This window comes from Andrena cerasifolii, chromosome 1 (assembly GCF_050908995.1).
Source record: "Andrena cerasifolii isolate SP2316 chromosome 1, iyAndCera1_principal, whole genome shotgun sequence".
Taxonomy (NCBI): domain Eukaryota; kingdom Metazoa; phylum Arthropoda; class Insecta; order Hymenoptera; family Andrenidae; genus Andrena; species Andrena cerasifolii.
In genome coordinates this window covers 25826477-25840567 of record NC_135118.1, presented here as the reverse complement: position 1 = coordinate 25840567, position 14091 = coordinate 25826477, and the positions used below count along the sequence as shown (strand labels likewise).

General features: G+C 39.4%; 1 protein-coding gene across 1 annotated transcript in view; it reads right to left on the bottom strand.

Moving 5' to 3' along the window:
- LOC143372361 (ATP-binding cassette sub-family G member 1) overlaps nt 1–14091 on the bottom strand; it is a 57918-nt gene that overhangs the window by 33233 nt on the left and 10594 nt on the right. The gene's annotated exons all lie outside the window — the stretch shown is intronic.

Sequence of the window (14091 nt, the reverse complement as noted above, 5' to 3'; positions counted from 1 at the left end):
TGCAGAGGGATTCTGATCATGGCGACTACTAATAATATATTCTCACAATCCGTGAAGGAATTGGAGAAGAGGGGGAAAGGAGGAACATGTTGAGCTCCCACTAGTATAATTGCTGAAGATACTGAATTGTGCTGACTACAATTCTCAGTGAAGGAATTGGAGAAGGGAGGGGAAGAAGGAACACGTTGAGCCCTTCCGCTAGAAGAGTAATTGCAGAAGAATTCTGATTGTGGTGACTACTATTCCCAACACAGGAATTAGGGAAGAAAGGGAAAGGAGGAACATGTTGAGCTCCCACTAGTATAATTGCTGAAGATACTGAATTGTGCTGACTACAATTCTCAGTGAAGGAATTGGAGAAGGGAGGAGAAGAAGGAACACGTTGAGCCCTTCCGCTAGAAGAGTAATTGCAGAAGATTCTGATTGCGGTGACTACAATCCTCAGTGAAGGAATTGGACAAGGAAGGGAAAGAAGGAACACGTTGACACTAGTAGTAGTAACTGCAGAGTGAATAATTTCGACGCTCAGTGAATGGGCTGCAGAACTTGAGCTTATCCACTAAAATAATTCCTTCGACATGTCCAACCGAAAAAAACCCGAGGTAGAGTAAACGCGCCAATAAATGAACACTTTAAGGCTAATGAATGAACGCTAATACAGAATTATGTTTGCAGCGCGATTGATTCCACGCGCTGCAAAAAAATATTCAGATATGAAGCATGAAATTAAAAGAAATCTCTAATTAATTAGTTGCATATTTTAATAACTTATTTGACTCGTTTTAATAAGAAATGTCCATTCACTTGTACGTGTTCATTTACTGGTACAGCCACCCTAGTACATAGTTTGTATCCTGTGGAAGGCATGTCAAACCCGTCACTTGTCTCACAGCTACGAAAGTACGATGCAGATACTCGTGTCGTAACAAGTGAGCAAACCGGCTCGAACTTACAATTAGAGTGAAGGTTGGGAAAGAACATGCGACGTGCACCGTGCGCCCTTGAAATATAGGTTCCAGAAGATTTGTGGCGAGACAAACGCGGTATATACAGTCCCAGTGCAATAAAGACACGCTGTCAGCATCTGTCGTTCGTCAAGAAAATTTGTCCTGAGAATACCGTTACGTGACACCAGTGGCAGAAGTAGTAATGATAATACTAGCAGAAGAAACAGTAATAGCAACATTAGTAGTTCGCGCTCCAGTAACGAACACGGGAGCCAGTATGAATAATTAATGTGGAACTAGTGCAAATGGCGACAGCGTAACTAATAACAGTAATTCCAATCACTCGCGGACATGCATCGCTACGAAACGTCCATACCGATCAACGGATCCATCGCCGGCGTTGAAAGACATGTGCAACAAGCATCGCTGAAATTAATAATCATCTACACTGCTCGTGACATCTTCATCGCGCGTGTCGATAGAAGCTCGCGGCGCAACGTCACGGAAAGGCCATCTGCGTCATCGGAAAAATGCCATCACTCTGTTCGGAGCGATTAAATCCGACGACCAGCGCCGGGAGCCGCATAAATTATCGCCACTCGAGTATTAAATGAAAACGGCCGAGGAAAAAGGGAAACAGAATGGGAGAAAAAAGGCGATAAACCGGAATCGCGTCGAGCAAATTGGGCCCAGATAACGATGCTAAATTCGCCAATTACTTTATAATGCCGGTCTCGAAACACGCGACGAAACGACGTATAACACCGCCAGAAAGTTTCCGATCAATTCACCGGTTTTATTAAAGTGATGCCAAGCATTCTCCTATTCCGAAGATAACAGATTCAGCGATGACTGCACTGCTCTTCGTATCAATAAACTTTAACCCTGTAGCATTGGCACCGTTGAATCTAAATGCATTCTAGTATTTGCGTTAGGGGAAATAATTTGTTATTTATAAAGTCTACTAGTATTTACTGTCATGCTCGATGCTCTCACACTGGGTCAGAAACGACCCGGGCACCCGCGGCCAAGGGTTAACACTTGGGTGCTACGCAGTGTGTGCGGGGAACGCACATGGGCGTTCGGCGACTATGGTTAAGAGATGGGACGAGGGGAGTTCCGCACGTGGCGTATGTTGAGCGTTCGAAGTGTCAGCTCGCAAAGGATTAATATAGTTGCCAGTTGGCAATATTGGACCTGAGGGGTGTGTATGTACAGTTGATTAAGAGGTTGCCAACTTCGGATGGTCGACTTTCGTTTAGCGATCGCCTACTGTATTTCTTGGATGCAACTTAGGACAAAGCTTACGGTTTAACTCTTTCGCTGCGGTGTTTCACTATAGTCCAAGCATTCACAAAATGTATTCTCTTGTACTGTGTTACTCAGCAATGTTCTCCGGAAAAAGTAAAAAAACTGAAAATTAAAAACTTTTCTTACTGATGTAAAATTGACACTTTTCAAGAATCGTCCAAAAAAAATTTATCATTTTTATCATAAACGGAAATATTTTCGAAAATAATATAAATACACATTTTTGAACCCACAACTTGAAATTTTACTAAACTGTCAAATGGTCTTACGATCCTTGCCGATTTTTGTTTTTCAAATTTGTGAATGGAATCTTGTAAGTGGAGCAGAAATCTTTGAATGGTGCGATTTTATCGAGGATAGATATGAAATAAAATTGAAGAGGCTGATGACATATGAATTTACTTATTTACTCAAAGAATCACAGCTTCCCTTGATCCACGGAGCGATCAGAAACTTTTGGGGGGCAATGTATTCGAATCAATCATCGCGCGCACGGTGCCAGCGGTTTATCCGTGACCCGCGCATAATTACAGTGACAACGGGACTCACGGTCGAGGAACATTTCTTGCGCACAATGTAATCGCGGTGAACGCTATATTTCTGCCCGCACACCACTTAACACTGTCGTCTCTTAAACAGCAGTTAGAACACGCCAACGCCCGTATCTTCGCGTACAAATTGCCGAAGTTAACGCGAGGTGCACGCGACTCGAATGCGCAAATTGCGCAGACCCGAGCGGGGTACATACAGGGTGTCCTTAAAACAGATAGTCTCTGTCCAAGAAAAATAGGAGAGATGACGGAAAATGAAAATGCCCTATCCACATGGTGTCGAAATTGCATGTTTAAATTTAAAAAAAAATCAAATTCGAAATTCAAACTGTGTATAGTCAAAAGGAACAATATTTTATGGTTCAGTAGTGCACGTAATATTCTACAATCTACATCATTCCAATAATATTATTTATTCTCTATGTCATTTAAGAAGGAACCTGTCGAACGACGAGTTTAAACCGGTTCTGCGCAGGTTGACGCTTATTGGTGCCGGGAGAAGCCACTATTGGCTGTACCCCCACCAACGCTTTTTCGGAGCCAATGAGCTCATTCTACGTGCGCGGAACGGGTTTCTTCTTAAGTGACAGGGAGAATAGACGTCTGCAAATTTAAGAATTTATCTATTTTCAGCATTCTATGGAAAAGTTGGAAGGTTTCGAAAGGTGGGTCACTGGTGACCCCCGTAGTAACCAACGTGTTAAGATGGTTCAGAGACTATTCTTTCGCAATTTGATTTTTATTTTTGAAATGCTCCACAGCAACTAAATTATAGTAATACATTCGAAAATTAAGGAGAATATTGGAATTCTATCGTAGCTACAAGTAACAGTGGTAGTGTAAATGTATTATAGCAAATACATCGATTACTATTTCAAAGAATTGAACTCTGAATAAGAAAATAGTGATCAAGTCGAAATTTTTTTATAACTTTTATTTGGTCTATTTTTATGTTAATAGAACACTTTTCACTCTAAACAAAATCACTGTTTTCTCAGGCTTCCTATATATATATAGGAAGGGGTGAAAAATGTTCTATTAACGTAAAAATAGACCAAATAAAAGTTATAAAAAAATTTCAACTTGATCACTATTTTCTTATATCTATATATGTGTATATATATAGTTAAATTTTAAACAACGGGAATGTTGAACCTCGCCCATTTATCACTTAATTAATTGTAATTGGTGATGTTATTATTGTTATTCTTGTTATTATTATTATGTCTAATAAAATCAATGTTATTTATGTCAGAAAAAAACTTGTTGCTTCTGATAAACAAAGATACACTTTCATCGCGATAGCTTGATGATATTATTCTCGTAAATCTGAATGCACCTTGGAACGACTCGTTACCGGTATCATCGGCGCTTGGATAATAATTATCCAAAGTCTAAGTCATTCATTTCCTGTTTTCTAGGTAATTCGTTTTCAGTATTTGTGTGTAGTAAAAAACGTTGGAAAAAGCGATAGATTCATTTTCTCCAGATTTTTCATTTGGGTCATGATTACGAACTGCAAGGAGCCTGGATAAGGATGATAATCGGTTGGAGCAATGTTTGGAAAGTGATGACCTCCTCTCGTTCAATCCCATCGCTTTCGCCAGTGTTCATTTTCGGTAAAGTATGCTGTGACGTTACCGTGACCAGGCAGAAAGCGATTTCTAATCGCGAAACAATGTCGTTTCCGGGGATTCGATTAATCTTTGCGGCAATCCGCGGTGAACTGTTGTGTTAACCGTTTTAGTAGCCAGTGGCATTGTCAAGGGAAGCGAGCCGATCTTGGTAATTCACGCTTTGCCTTTTTAGTGCCATCAGTGGTCCGGAATAGAAATTTAACTGCTCATCGAGCTTATTTAAAAATTCGGAAACATATAATTTTATTTAAACAAGAATACGTAAATGAATAAAATTTTATAAAAAAAATTTTTTTTAAGCAGCATCGCTCAATTGGTTACACGAAAAATTATGTATCAAATGATCAGCCCTTCCTTTCTTCAAACTTCCAGATAAATCTCATCAAATATTACAATTTAAAAGAGTTGACACAATTTTAAAATTAACTCAATATGATAACTCACACATGAGTTATTGCTAATTTACTACACGAAAAAAAGTGAATTACTTTTAAAATTATCTGAAGCCTGTGTTTAAAGAATACCCGATGAAAATAGCCAAAATAAAAAAATGGTCCTATCTATTAAATTATATTTAATATTATATTCACATATTAAGCAAATTAATATATAGGTTGCCGCCCTAGTCTATGTACAAATCCGCCCCTGAGCGTCGATTATCTCTATTCACTAGCGTTGTTTAACAATATTATAGTGGAATACTTATATTTTACCGTGATAGTAACAAATGTCCCATTATCGTATCGAAATAGAAATAAAATAAATAGAATCGAGAATTCGCTTTTCTCTCAGATTTTCCAATATCCCCTACGTAGGTAATTTCATCCACAGCTGGTCTTTAGAGATTTATACTGATTTGTATTAATCTCTATATTCGATTAATAAAGAGAACACAAGTGAAACATCGATCAAGAAGGAATTTTCGACGTCGATCAGCGGGACGGTTAATTAGCAGATTGTCGTGCTACTTGTCTGATACTGGAGGGTGAAGAGGTGTCTATGCAGCCGGATAGTCTGCGCACGACCGATCAGTACCATCGAAGTATTAAATGATAACATCGTCATCATGACAAAGTCCGCGTCAAGTTGTTGTTTTATGTCTCGCACTCGTGTTGAACTTGTGCTCGTGAATGATGAAACCGTTATCGTGCTCGACGTCCGATTATATCATACGCGCACGAGAGGAAAAAAAAAGGAAATAGGAGGAAAGTACGAAATGAGATGGAAAAACGTATTCTGAGATTTTCGATAGTTGTTTCTTTCGCTACAACAAAGTCGGGGTGAAAGGTCACCATACAGCATGAGAGGCGGAGGCCAGAGATAATAGTGGTATTAACTCTATGCGAGATTCAAATGCAAGTCGTGCGCCGCGTGCGGAAGTACTCGAATTGTATGCGTAATGTATGCCCGCCGAACGCCGATGGGCGTTCCACGCGCGGAGTCCGTATGTTGACCGAACAAGAATGAATTCATAGCGTCGAATACGGGTTAATATTGACATTAATGTCAATTGTGCTGTAATACAGTGGTATTGGTATTAATCTCAATGTTTTGGGGTGATTGACTTTCGCAGTCAACTCTCATTATCCCACCTTATGACGTAATTATTATTTCCTTAAAAGTGACTACTTACGGTGACTCTGGGCAGAGAAAGGTCAGCAAGAAGAACCGGAAAGGATAGATCCAACGAACATTAAGGGAAGAACGATAAGCTTCTAGTATGCGCATACTAATATAGATTCCATTGAATACAAACGTTCCGCTGGATTGTGGATTACGCAACGAGATAGTCATTAAACTTGGCATGTGCCAGTGTTACGAATGTTGGCGACAACCGAGAAAGAGAGACAGAGAGAAAGTATAAAAGTCACGTCGTCTCATTTTCCGTGTTAAGGCTGAATTTCCTAGCCGCGATCGGCCGCTAGTGCAATGAAGAAGTATGCATCCGTGTCTTCGTTGCGCTAGTAGGACCGCTGCTGGCCGCCGCACAGTGGTTTGAATAGAGGAGAGAAGTCATTCTTCGAATATTAAGTACACAGAATTTTTTCAATACGATTCCATAGTAGGATAGTTGAGGCACCAGAACCAACAGGAATTATCTGTAAATACCAATAATTTGTAAGGAAATTATAATATGAAAGTTGGGGAACAAAACACCTGCAATTTTGAGTTACAAACGCACTATCTTTCAAGTAGAATTTCAACTACCTGCAAATTAAAAAGAAAAACGCAATTTTGTACGCTAGTCGCTAGTCTTCTGAACTATTTAGGCTTCACCACATGAATGAATATGTCCGAACTATCAGTCGCGAATCACAAAATTGTCTGTGTGAAAGAGCCTGTAACACTTTGTCTGGCGTGACATCAGTATGCGGATGACGTTAGGAGTTAACTCGTCTTGAAAATTTCTCAGATATGGGTAAGACGAGTTAACTCGTCTCTTGAAAATTTCTAAGCGACGGAAAGACGAGTTAACTCGTCACTTGAAGTATTCTCAGAAATGGGTAAGACGAGTTAACTCGTCACTTGAAAATTTCTTAGCGACGGGTAAGACGAGTTATCTCGTTGCTTGAAAATTTCTCAGAAATGGCTAAGACGAGTTAACTCGTCACTTGAAAATTTCTCGGAAATGGGTAAGACGAGTTAACTCGTCACTTGAAAATTTCTTAGCGACGGGTAAGACGAGTTATCTCGTTGCTTGAAAATTTCTCAGAAATGGCTAAGACGAGTTAACTCGTCACTTGAAAATTTCTCGGAAATGGGTAAGACGAGTTAACTCGTCACTTGAAAATTTCTTAGCGATGAGTAAGACGAGTTATCTCGTTGCTTGAAAATTTCTCAGAAATGGCTAAGACGAGTTAACTCGTCACTTGAAAATTTCTTAGCGATGGGTAAGACAAGTTATTGCGTTGCTTGAAAATTTCTCAGAAATGGGTAAGACGAGTTAAGTCATTAATTAAAAATTTCCACATAAATAACTATTAGCTCATGCACTGAGGACGACGAGTTAAAGTGTCGGGAAAATTGAAGCACTTCTTTTCTATAGTAAATTATTTATAAGATTAAGAACAGATACTAATAACAACTTCTGATGAAAGCTATGAAAATGAGCAAAATGCTGTGAAGTGCAGTGGAAAATTGGTTAAAAACTGTTTTGTTTAAAAGTGTAACTTTGTAACGGTGCGAGACAGAAGAAAACTTTACATATAAGAACTGTTCAGTTTTTTATGCTCTATAATTATCAGAGAACTATTACCACACTCTCAAAAGAAACATAAAGTTATATTCATAAAACGAAATATTTCATCCCTTCGGAGTGAATTTCCGCGGAGAAGAAAAATTGCTTCTTGTATACTCCAATAGGTATGCTGTACATTCACACTAAGTTTCATTAAAATCAGAATTCCCTTGCCAGCTATTGTTTATTGTTTCACTTGTTTCTTGTACTTTTGTAATGTAACGAATTCATTTTGTAGTTAGATGGATCGCTTGCAAACACACAATTATTCATCCCAAGTCAATTAGTCCGGTTATTGTGGCACGCTCGATTAAATTTGATAGATCGTACAGGCACTACTGTAAATCAAGCACCGGTTTCTTGCAGAGGTTACGCATAAAAGAACCCTATTGTATTCAATCGAATCACTGGCTCTCGGCAAATCAGCGGCAAGGTCGCGTCAACCGTGGAAAAAAGAATCGCCATCATTAACTTCAAGATACCCTCGCGATGTAATCGCGCGAGGGAACCCCATTTATTCACATCGACGTCTCTTCAAGGCTATGTACGCGCAACACAATCGCGTAAATTGACATTTGGCATCTTTTCCCCTTTAAATTCACTGCCACTCAAGATCTCTTAAAACCTCATCCAGAACTTGATCTTTGACAATCTCAGAATCTCATTTTCAGGAATTTATAAAAGTGAGATAAAAATCGAAGTAGAAAGTTACCTTTAAGAGAAAAAAAATAAAAACAAGGAAAAGACTGGAGCTCTTGCTTTAATTATCTTTTATATGCACACGCTATGTTTTCTTTTAAAATTCCAAATATTCGACCAGCCTGCGAATGCCAATAAAAAATACTAGATTCAAGAGATCCTTGTAGCCATTTGTACCTACATATCGCTTCACTTCGTTATCTTGAACTAACAAAATGTCGAATCGTTTGTTATACCCGTACTCTGATCCCTGGACGTTTATCACAGATTTTTACAGACTGAACCGCAAGAAAGGCCTCGCTTAATGACGAGAAAGATAGAGCTTTTCTCCGGACGACGATAAACGTGCCCTTGAGGATACTAAAGGGGTACAAAAATTAGATATCATGCATATACTGTCAAGTTTATATTGGTTTGTTGCTTGCTCATCGACTCGACAGAATAGAGTCGAATCGAGCACCACCCATGATTCGACTGTATAGTTATTTCGTTGATGGAAAGTTGATGAAATGCACAACTTTAGATCTTAAGCTTTATAAATGATACTAGATAGAGTATCACTCATCAAACGCTTACTGTCTAGGTACCGTGTGTGGAAATCCTCCAGTCGTATTTGCCAATCATATTCACTGAATACCTATGGTCATTTATCTTACGGATTAAGCTGTACTATATCTAATAAGCATTACTAAATTATAACCTGTGAACTAGGGAAGACGAGTTAACTCGTCATTTCGAAATTTCTCAGAGACGGGTAAGACGAGTTAATACGTCAGTTGAAAATTTCTGAGTGACGGTAAAACGAGTTAACTCGTCACTTGAAAATTTGCCTGAGACGGGTAAGACGAATTAACTCGTCACATGAAAATTTGTCTCAGATGGGTAAGACGAGTTAACTCGACACTTGAAAAATTCTCAGCGATGGTAAGACGAGTTAACTCGTCACTTGAAAATTTCTCAGCGATGGTAAGACGAGTTAACTCGTCTCTTGAAAATTTCTCAGCAATGGTAAGACGAGTTAACTCGTCACTTGATAAATTCTCAGCGATGGTAAGACGAGTTAACTCGTCACTTGAAATATTCTCAGCGATGGTAAGACGAGTTAACTCGTCACTTGAAATTTTCTCAGGTATGGTAAGACGAGTTAACTCGTCACTTGAAAAATTCTCAGAAATGGGCAAAACGAGTTAACCCGTCATGACAGGTTTGCATAGTTAGCTATTAATTCATAAACTGGGGACGACGAGTTAACTCGTCATTTGAAAATTCCTCTGCTTCAAATAAAACAAACTACTTCGTCGCGAAAACAGAACAACTTCTTTCGTATATAAATACTCAATTATTCGGCGATGCAGTGCGTCCACTGCGAAGAAAATGGGTTAATTCCAGTGCAATCATTTTTAAACACACTGGAAGTCGGACAGATGACCAAGTTAAGAACTTCGAAACACCTACTGTCATGAGCTATACTAAATCGGCAAATCTGGCTCCAATACGTGATCTAAACCTGGAAACGAGGCCATTCCATCGACGATTCAACTTGACGAGTGGCTCGACCAAAGGTACGTATATAATTCATTCGATGAGTAGATCCCAAAAGCTAGAAAGCCTCGTTGCGAATTTCGTTGGGCCACGTTGAGAGTTGGATGGAAAGTCTCTCATCCGTGGTAGGATCCTTGCGCAAAGCAGAACGAGTTCGATATTTTGCAACGACGTCGCAATACGTCCGAGAAATTACGAGAGCGATTCGAGAACATCATATAATCGGCGCAACAGATTTTTCGTAACACCGATTCTCGTAAACATGTCATTAAGCCTACACGTTAAGTTAGCGAATATTTATCTGTAGGGATCAGTGGTCATCTCCATCACCTCGACGATTCTTCACAGTGAAACGAACTCGTTAAAAATGCACATCACACAACAAATTTCGATCTCTTGGGGTTTAACAATTTGCGTTCCATTGCAAGAATCAAAGCTCGGCGAATTAGGGTAAAGGTACCAGTAGTTGACCATGTATCAGTAGTTAACAACTTTTCAGAAAAACGTGAAAAATAAGGTTTTTAGAAGTGGCGAACTGTGGGTATTATGAGCCACGGCGCGTTGTTGAAAAGAGACAGTTGCACTTCTAGAAACCTTATTTTTCACGTTTGTTCTGAAAAGTTGTCAACTACTGATACGTGGCCAACTACTGGTACCTTCAACCTAAATATTTCTGCCCAATAAATATGGATCTAAATTTCATAAGGTCACATAGACACGAAGAAAACGTCCCCACCATAGTTATTCTCCAAAAACGATTAATATTCCCATTCGCGTTAATAACCTTGTCAGTTCTTCGAATTTCCATTCCAGATTTTACTCGGAAATTTCGATCTTTTCGCCACAATGAAGATTCACGTTCGTTCAATCGCGGAGGTCGACGAAGAAGTTCGGTTTCATTCACGGTCTCGGCTCAACAAGAACTAAAGGAAGGAAGGAAGAATCCCACTTTCACTGGATTTCCGGAGAAGAAAGCAAATCCTGTGCCCCCTGTATTTTTAGAAAGTCTTCGCGGCGGACGCGCCGACGCCGCGCGTTCGGGAATCAAGATGCCGCGAGAAATTCGAGCAGTCGCTGCACCGATTTCTCTTTGGCGGAATATGATCAACAGCGTGCGTACCGCCAGACCGATTCTAAGATGACGTTCTCATTATCGAATTCCTTCGTCGATTAGAGCAACCAATAACTGTACTTGCGATCTGACGAATGACCTTGACAACGACACAGCACAGGTTACGTAACAGATAATGATACAACTTATCAGCTTGCATTTAAGCTGTTTCCAAGTTGAAGCAGCCCTTATCGAGATGGTGATGACCATTCACATTGACGTAAATAATCGCTGCAGAAAGCCTGATACACTCGATAACGCATTTGGGCGTTCCTGTTTGGAATTCTCGAAATTTTTGTATATCAAAACAACTCGAAATTATCTGCTGCGATATTTCCAAGTAGTGTTCAAAATTTTGGAACATTTGTGCCTTGCTATCAGGAATTCCTGAAATATAAAAGTATTTTATATAAATTTTTTTTATATTTCAAAACACCTTCTTATCTTCTAGGATATTGTCAAGTAGAGTACAAAATTTTGTAAAATTTGTGCTTTGCTATCAGGAATTCCTGAAATATAAAAGTATTTTATATAAATTTTTGTTATATTTCAAAACACCTTCTTATCTTCTAGGATATTGTCAAGTAGAGTACAAAATTTTGTAAAATTTGTGCTTTGCTATCAGGAATTCCTGAAATATAAAAGTATTTTATATAAATTTTTTTTATATTTCAAAACACCTTCGAGCTTATCTTCTACGATATTGTCAAGTAGAGTACAAAATTTTGTAAAATTTGTGCTTTGCTATCAGGAATTCCCGAAATATAAAAGTATTTTATATAAATTTTTTTTATATTTTAAAACACCTTCTTATCTTCTACGATATTGTCAAGTAGAGTACAAAATTTTGTAAAATTTGTGCTTTGCTATCAGGAATTCCCGAAATATAAAAGTATTTTATATAATTTTTTTCATATTTCAAAACACCTTCGAGCTTATCTTCTACGATATTGTCAAGTAGAATCCAAAATTTTGAAAAATCTTCACGATATACATGTACCTCTGATAATTTTAAAAATATTGTGACGTAGACGTGAAAGTTTCTCTGTTTCAGGGGATTTCAGAGGTTTGAAGCTGGAAATTACTATCTGCCATTAGAAATTCTCTAGTTTTACTCTTGGCAGCCTGGTTTCGTTGATAACAGTTCTACTACAAGTTATCTAAATCAATTATTAATGAACATACCCAATCGACAGTAATTTGCTCGTAATACACTACCGAGTCGTGTTTCTTCAACATCAACGGCCTAATGGAATGCCCTGATGGATTTTCTGCTGAATCAAGCAGTGGATGTGTTGCAGTACTTATACGAGGCGTAATCCGAAGTTATGCGGGCACGCAGGAAATCGACAATTACGCGCGCTAATACCCGGCGGCATATCTGGCGTTAACATTAGTCTCGCTTTTCTGCACAGGGAATTCTAAAAACGGAGCGGCTCTGTCGAGCCGCGCGGATGGGGGGATTGATTCCTGCTGAAAAACAAGTTCAATTATACAACGCTAACTAATTCGGGCGTGGCAAGCAAATCACTGATATTCGTTGCAATAGATACTGTATCAGTTGTAACGACACGTCGATCCTGAACTAGCACCTATAATAATATCTGACAGTAATATTTCACTGGCGCTGCACGTGGTACGTATGTCCCAAATTCCAATTAGATTGAGCTATATTTTTAGCAGGTGTGCCGAGTGAAATTATTGCACCACGATCGACTGGTGTAGCGAGTGCCTAAACTTTGTGTGCATGAGCAGCTTTCGCGCCGTTATGAGCGGCGTATGAAGACGTGGAACAGATTTCTCGTAACATGCAGGATTAAAGATGCTTTACTCGCATCGAGGATAGAGTAGCGTTTCTCTTCGCTGAAGAATATTGAAGCCTGTTGGCACAGTGTGGCACACTACTCTGTGAAGTATTGCTGCCGTTTAAGCCACGTTCCCACGTGTGTAATGTCTAGTGTGAAGGGAACTTAAAGCCATATTCCTACGTGTGGATTGTGTGATGTGTGAGGAACTTAAAGCCATATTCCTACGTGTGGATTGTGTGATGTGTGAGGAACTTAAAGCCATATTCCTACGTGTGGATTGTGTGATGTGTGAGGAACTTAAAGCCGTGTTCCCACTTGTACAACGTATGGCACAGAAGGAAGTTACAGCCACGTTCCCACGTGTATAATGTCTAGTGTGAAGGGACCTTAAAGCCATATTCCTACGTGTGGATTGTGTGATGTGTGAAGAACTTAAAGTCGCGTTCCCACTTGTACAACGTATGGCACAGAAGGAAGTTACAGCCACGTTCCCACGTGTATAATGTCTAGTGTGAAGGGACCTTAAAGCCATATTCCTACGTGTGGATTGTGTGATGTGTGAAAAACTTAAAGTCGTGTTCCCACTTGTACAACGTATGGCACAGAAGGAAGTTACAGCCACGTTCCCACGTGTATAATGTCTAGTGTGAAGGGAACTTAAAGCCATATTCCTACGTGTGAATTGTGTGATGTGTGTGGAACTTAAAGTCGCGTTCCCACTTGTACCATGTATGGCGCAGAGTGGACTTAAAGGCGCGTTCTCGCGTGTATAATGACTGGTTGTGAGAGGAATCATATCCCGCCTTGTGCAATGTGGGTTGTGGAAGGAACTTAAAGGCGCGTCCCCACACGTGTAACGCGCTACACGTGATATTCTTGAATAAATCAAGTACGTATTGCACGCGCGGAAACGGGTGTTTAAGTTAATTGACACAGAGATTACACTGATATTACTGAGTAATTATAATCAACTTTGTGTCTGGTGAGATTCATTAAAAGTTGCAGCAAAGTTGTATATGTTACATCGAACTAGCAAACGAGAGGATTATGTAGCAATTATTCGTTGTTACGCAATATTACTCAGCGGTAAAAATGATTAATGCGCCTTGCATTTAACTCACCATGTAACATACGTATGTTCGTGCTCATGACCTCAGCGTTGACATTCGCGAGGAACATTGACAGCGTAGTTGAAAATCATCGCAAGTGCAATAACATTTAACTTTTCTATGTCGAGGTTAGGTTCT